Raw genomic sequence first — 6,827 nt, forward strand, 5'->3', positions numbered from 1 at the left:
TAAATTTTTTAATTAAATAAATTCGAGATAATCATCACATGGCTGATCGCTCGCCAACTTATTTCACCTGCTAAGCATCTAAACATCATTTCAGCAGAATCAATTCGTCACAACAGACCTGACCCTAACATTTTATATATAAACCATTATATAAACCATCTCCTCCCCTCTTCATCCTCTAAATCAGGGTGAATGATTCAAGATATCCCCCTTCTTCTCTCTCCTCTCTTCCTATAATTATTTGAGTTGCATTAGGTCTCTAATTAAAATTAGCAATGTTATATGGTAATTCTTTTTTAGAAAAAAAAACCCTGTTGCTGAGGGAGATAATTATCTCAATTATACAGGATCTCATACCCAGGATGCAAAGGACACGGCCTCCAGTTTGCTCAGGGCCGTTCCTGCCCACAAGTGGAAATAATTGAAATGTGGCGGCGAAATGTTTAATTACTGCCATTTTAAACACTGCAGAACGTAATGTAGAGTATATCATTCAAACATTAACAAACAAGATAATCACACATTTCATTCAGGCTAAGAGTAATTGTTTCCTTAGCAATTTCCATGTTGAACTAGTGAAATGTTTCTCAAGATCGTGCTTCGGCGCACTGAGAGAACCCCTAAATTAATTCTTGCTTTGGGGTAAATGTAGTTCCTGCTCTCCCCTTCTTAAAGGCAAATTCAGGAGTGAGCAGCAACAAAAAGTATAGAAAACGTGTTAAAAAAAATACACACCATCATACATGATGATGTATGTTATGTGCAATACCAAGGCAGCATGATGTATCAGTGGTCAGTTTCAAAAAGGACTTTCCAGAAGGACATCAAAGTAAACGTGCCGCCTGATATGATCTGGAATTCTCTTAATAATGAGTGCAGGCACAAGGGCACTGGTCTCAAAGGACATCATCTATTATTCATCTGAAGATCTCATGAATTAGAAATAAGGTAATAGAAACATATATGTTTTACATTAAAACTGGGAAAAACACGATTATCACCATTATTGTCCTATTTCCTCACAAGAAGATTATTCTGAATGGAAAAGGACACCGCGTGCATAATATCTGACTGAAATGAAAATAAGTAGGGGGGTTAAGCCAAATCATTTAAGACTCGTTAAACCTTTCTTCTAAAATCAAAGTTATTTGTATGAGTTGTTAAAATTGAAAGATGGAAGCCTTCCAAATTCCTGTGAGGCGCAGCCATCACCATGTTTTAATCCGATACCATAAAACTCTATTCCTCTGAGGCAGATTAGGCTCACGGTAACCAACAAGAATCACTTAACCCTGGAAAGCCAGAACCATCAAATAACTACCAGAAAATTCACATTTTTGACCCTTATGACAATTTCAAGCATGACAAGAAAAGAAGATATCAAATAGCATTTTTGCAAAATCTGGAATTTTTGTGCAATTTATTGCTTAAAGGTTTATTGTGCATTTATGTTGAACTGTGCATATAATACTTTCATACTTTGGTCACAACTAAAACATTCTCATCTTCATATTCATTAGCATTAAAGGACCCCATGAAGGTGTCCATCTGTCTTTGTGCGTGTGAGGGCAGATGTCTCTCACCTCATGGTCCACCTCTTACTCCCTGAGCCTCCCTCCTCTGAAGCAGGTCATTTAATTAAAACATTGTACTCGTACTGTATCTTTGTGCGTAACGCTTCCCTTTCAATTAAAGAGGCAGGTTGAGCCCAGCATCAACCTGCAAGTATCCTAAGTGCCTGCCGCGAGAGAGATTTGATAAGAGTGGACATGATACAAGCAGTTCGCTACAGGGGAAGTGAGGACATGGAGATAAGACTCGTGGTCCAGCTGTCTCAGCAAAAACAACTCGGCACAGAAAAACAAACAAGAAATTTGCAGGAGCAGAGCGATTAAAATTAAAATCATGGGATTTATTTTGAAAATATGAGTCAGCTTTATTTTTTTAACAAAGTTTTGCAGACTTTGGATCTAATCATCTGCTATCCTATGGTCGGACAAAGGAAACAACTAATCATGCTTTATGTACATTTGATACGGACTGACGACTACATGTGGAGTCGCAGCATGCCCTGCGGCTCTCTGCTCCTCCTGTAGATAGCAACATGCTTTGATCATGTATATGCTTGTTGTTATAAAGGTCATATATAGATATAAATACAATATGTCAGGGATGGTCAACATGCTGTCCCGGGGTGTCTGCCATCAGTATAACACAGTGGAGGCTCAGCCGGTGGTGTTGGGCATCAGCGCAGAAAAGTACTGTCAGAGTTTGATTCACCATGCAGTATCAACTGGACAGCACATCACAATCAGACGTGACAATGACCCCAAACACACTGCCAATGCAATAAAAGCCTACCTGGATAGAAGAACACACAATGAAACTATCAGTCATGGATTGGCCTCCCCAGAGTGTGGAACTCAACGTTACTGAAGCAGTGTGGGATCATCTTGACAGGATGGAACAAAAGGCTGCCAACATCCAAAGAAGAGCTTTGAATTTCTTTAAAGAAAGAGAACTACTCCTGAAGACTTCTTCAAGAAATTACAAGACAGCTTGCATAAGAAAGTTCAAGCAGTCTATGTATAGAAACAACATGGGAACCTCCTGAAATCAAACTGCTATTTCTGTGGTCGGTGGGAAAGTCTATTAAGGGCAGAAATCACGTTCAGTCAACACAACCTCCATAATATCTGAGCAAAGTATTTTAAAGATTTAATTTTGTTCCTTAGAATTAAACTAACCTTAAGAGGTGAGAAAGATTAACAGACATTTGCATGAATTTGCTCAAATGCAAATAACTTGCACATATTTGTAGGTGTTACACTGCAAATACCTATGGGACAAGATGTGCGTGCAGGTTTTTCTCTGGGAAATGCAATTACGCACCAATTTACACCCCCTCATGTTCCGATGCTGCATTTATCTCTAGCAAAGTGCACTTGGGTTGAAATGAGGCATGGTGATGGTCCCCGTTTATGAACACTATCAAAACACGGCTGAATTGTCTGCCATATGCTCCATCATGCTCAGGTTTCCCATCAAAATGGCTTCAAATTAGAGAGAATTCATCCCTCGTGTTCCTATTTGATTTGGGCTTTCACTCCAAGCTCACTTAGTCTCAACATATTACTGCTAATTGGTGTTTTTTTTCTTTCCAGGACAGTTGCCACAAAGCTTGAGCATCTATGATGTTGCCTTGTTTGTCGTCTTGCAGGCGTTAACTGCACACACACTATGGTTAGCCTGAACAGCTCTAACAGCCATAACCTGCACTTAAACACTGCAGTTTATACAATTGCTTTCTGCTAATGCTTCTTTGGAAGAATGACTAAAGAGCAAGGGTAAATCTCCTGAAGTGGTAATAAGTCTACAAACGACATTTAACAATTCCTGATGAATATTCAGAGCTCTCTTGCCCAGACGGGGAATCCCTATCAGCCATTTTACAAAGTATGGCACCTAATTATGCCACCTCTAAAATGGAGTTCCAACACCCAGTCATGTCTGATGCCCCCCAGCTTTTAATTAACAAAATTACTGCATACTTCTCCCTCCATTGATTACTGCTATGGGGATTGATTATTTACACACACACAGGCACGCGCCGCTGTTGGTGTAAAATTAGCTCTATGACAAATTTTTAAAATAGTAGGAAAGCAAAATCTTTACTATGACAAAGTGAAAGCAAAATACAGGCATTATGTTGTGTGTGAGTCTAATTAAAACGACTGACCTTATTTGACACACTCTCCTAGTGGGGGTATAAATGTGCGCGCTGAGACAGGAAACAGTTCTCTGGCTATCGCTACAGTTTTAGCCCCAGATCACAGCAGGTGAAAGCAAACTGCAGCACAACTACAGCGACAGAATATCTGTTTATAACTGCATTTACTCCACCTATGCAACTCTTTCTTGCCTCATATATGAGGAGACAAGTTGGAGTGGGTAAAACTGCATACCCAGCCCTGTGTAAAGATGAGCTTTTCAAACTAGAAACTGCAAAGTTAAAGTGGAAATGCGCAGGCATGCTCTGCCTCTCGGTGCTGAGGTAATGCGTTTTGTATGTTTGATTCAGCAGCACTTCCTGAATGTGGAATTACTGAGAAAAAAGAGAAAACTTTCTGGTTTCAGCCTCACCTTAAGGTTTTATGCAGTCTGAACCGGCAGTATTAAGAGCTGAATGACGCCCCACCCCAACGGAAAGGCAATTTTATTTAATAGCAGTTAATCAGATATTGAAACTCTGCTTCCTGTTTCAGACTCAGACATAGAGAAGAAACAAACAAATACCACCCCAAGGGAAACTGTTCTTCCAGGACAGTGCATAGGTACAAAAAGTATCTGCTGTGGATTATTGTTGCAAGCAGGGATTTACTGTACTTCCATTTACTGCATGGTTTACAAGCACTCATATCCTTATACAATATGAGACTGTGCCTCGGGGTTCCTTTGAGCACGCTGTGGGGCTTGTGCTCTCTGAATTATTGTAAGCATATAAGCACAGGGAACATGCGTGTTTGAAAGAACTGCAAATAAGTACAAACCTATAGGCTCATTTTAATACATACTGACGTGTAGGTACATAAACAGTGTTGCCCTGTAAAACTCACACTCAAAGCTATTGGCTTTGCTTTCCTCTGACATCAGAGAAGTAAACACCTGGTGACAAGCATGTGTAGAAGCTTGCCGGCCATTATTTTTATCCAAGTGAGCAAATGTTGCAGCTGTATGCATATGGCACACTTCGTGACTTCAGAATAAAAAGGAGATTCCAGTCTCCTCAACCAAATTGACATTCAACAACATTGGTTTCACTGATGATAGAATCCCCCTCTGCCCCACTACTACAGGCATTGGCTGCAACAACCTTGCTGCCAGACAGCTAGACAGCATCTCTGTCTCTCGCTCTCTCTCCCTCCCTCTCTCTTTCTCTACCCATGGGGTAGCGCTGACAACACATGATCCTCAGAGCCAAAGAGCCAGCTTGAGTGCTTCAAGAGAGCCTTCAGCTAGTGCTGACATATTCCAGAGCCCATTTCAACAGATGGAGTTTTACAGGTAGCGTTTGGAGTAAAATACTTCGCTTGAGGGTACAGCATCTGGTCCACCACAAATTGGATAGTGTATTCTACCTCCTTCCCCCCGCCTCAAATCTTCAACCCCTATCACCTCACTCTTTCTTGCCTTTCTCCTCCTCCATTATGTAGTAGATAGATGCTGTCCATCAGAAAACACACACAACATCCTTGTGAATTAAAAAGAAAAAAACAGAGAAAAGCCCAGTGGTAGGAAAGAGAGCGCTGGTGAAGCATCACTGTGTCAATTAATTTCAGATAAAGTTTCAGTCCATTTCAACAGTATAATGCACTAAACATCTCCAGCATTACACCAACAAATAAAATTCACTTCCACTCTGATTTTTCCCCTCCTCTGCTTAGCTAAGGTCTATGAGATGACACAGTGTTAAATCTCATTTCCGCAGCAACTTGAGCCTTGTGAACCACTCCAAGCCTCCATCACTCACGCAGCGCCCAATAACCTTGGACTCATATTTCTCTGGCAGTGATTTAACGACTTGCAAAATTACACTGCGGTTGGTTGAGCCTGTGTTGATGTTGATATCTCTACTCTTAACTGTCCGGTCGCCTGTCAGCCATCTCGCGTTATTTATCACGACTTACGCCATGACGCACGAGCAACACCCGATCGGCCATTCATCTCCCTGTTAAATAATACGTGCCAGTCTGGGTACAGATCACAGGAGCAAGGTGAGCTATGAGGATTTGAAAACTGCAGCAGATGAGTTACTGCCATCATGGAGTTCTTCTAAAGTTGTGCCAGTGTCTGCGTTTGGCTCTGGGCTGTCAAAAGGAAATTTACATTAAAAGGCATTCACTGTGATTAGATTAGAGAACCACTAAATCTCTTTCTTCCATTTAATTTTTTTATGTTACAGCGATTGCTACAAAATTACAGTTTTATGTACACATTTGAATCCAGAAAGAAACCGGAGGAAATCTAGAGAGCAAACAGACTTACAGCCTGACTCCTTTGTTTCGCATGTCACAGGAAAGGCTAAATCACAGGTTCTCTGCATAAAAACACTATTGGAGTGAGAGAGAAAATCAATATTTGAAGAGACCCAGTCTGTGCATCTTAAGCAGTCTGCGAGAGAATAGGCATGCATATTCCACTAAGTCTGAATTATTAACAATTCTATGGTTTGTCTCACTATTGGAGCATAATGTCAGGACTATGAGAGGACAAAGGCAACACTGGCTGCTGGCAGCAATGTGAATTTAAATTCTCAACAAGAGGTATTTGGAGCTATTCAAATATATTTGGTTTGAAAATATAAATACATTTTAGAAACAACTTGTTTATGGACAACAATTTTATATCAGCTTATATACTAAAAAAAACCCCATAAAATATTCAATATTCTTGCTGATCTCAGGCCAACACCCATTATACTGTAAATGTCAGCTACTGGAGGAGCATTCCTTCCAGCTGACACAATCGGGGACTATTTATTTACACACACTCTTTCAGCATAGTAATGCACACTGGTGGCAATTAATTCACTGAAAAGTGTGGTGCAGCAGCTAGAACACATGAACATATCTCTTACATATATACTGAAGATGTAAAGTGATACAAATATATACATATATATATACATATATATATATATATACACACACATATATATATATATATATATATATATATATATATATATATATATATATGTATATATATATATATATATATATATGTATATATATATATATATATATACACACACACTGCAGCATGCG

This window comes from Astatotilapia calliptera, chromosome 19 (genome assembly GCF_900246225.1).
Source record: "Astatotilapia calliptera chromosome 19, fAstCal1.2, whole genome shotgun sequence".
Taxonomy (NCBI): Eukaryota; Metazoa; Chordata; class Actinopteri; order Cichliformes; family Cichlidae; genus Astatotilapia; species Astatotilapia calliptera.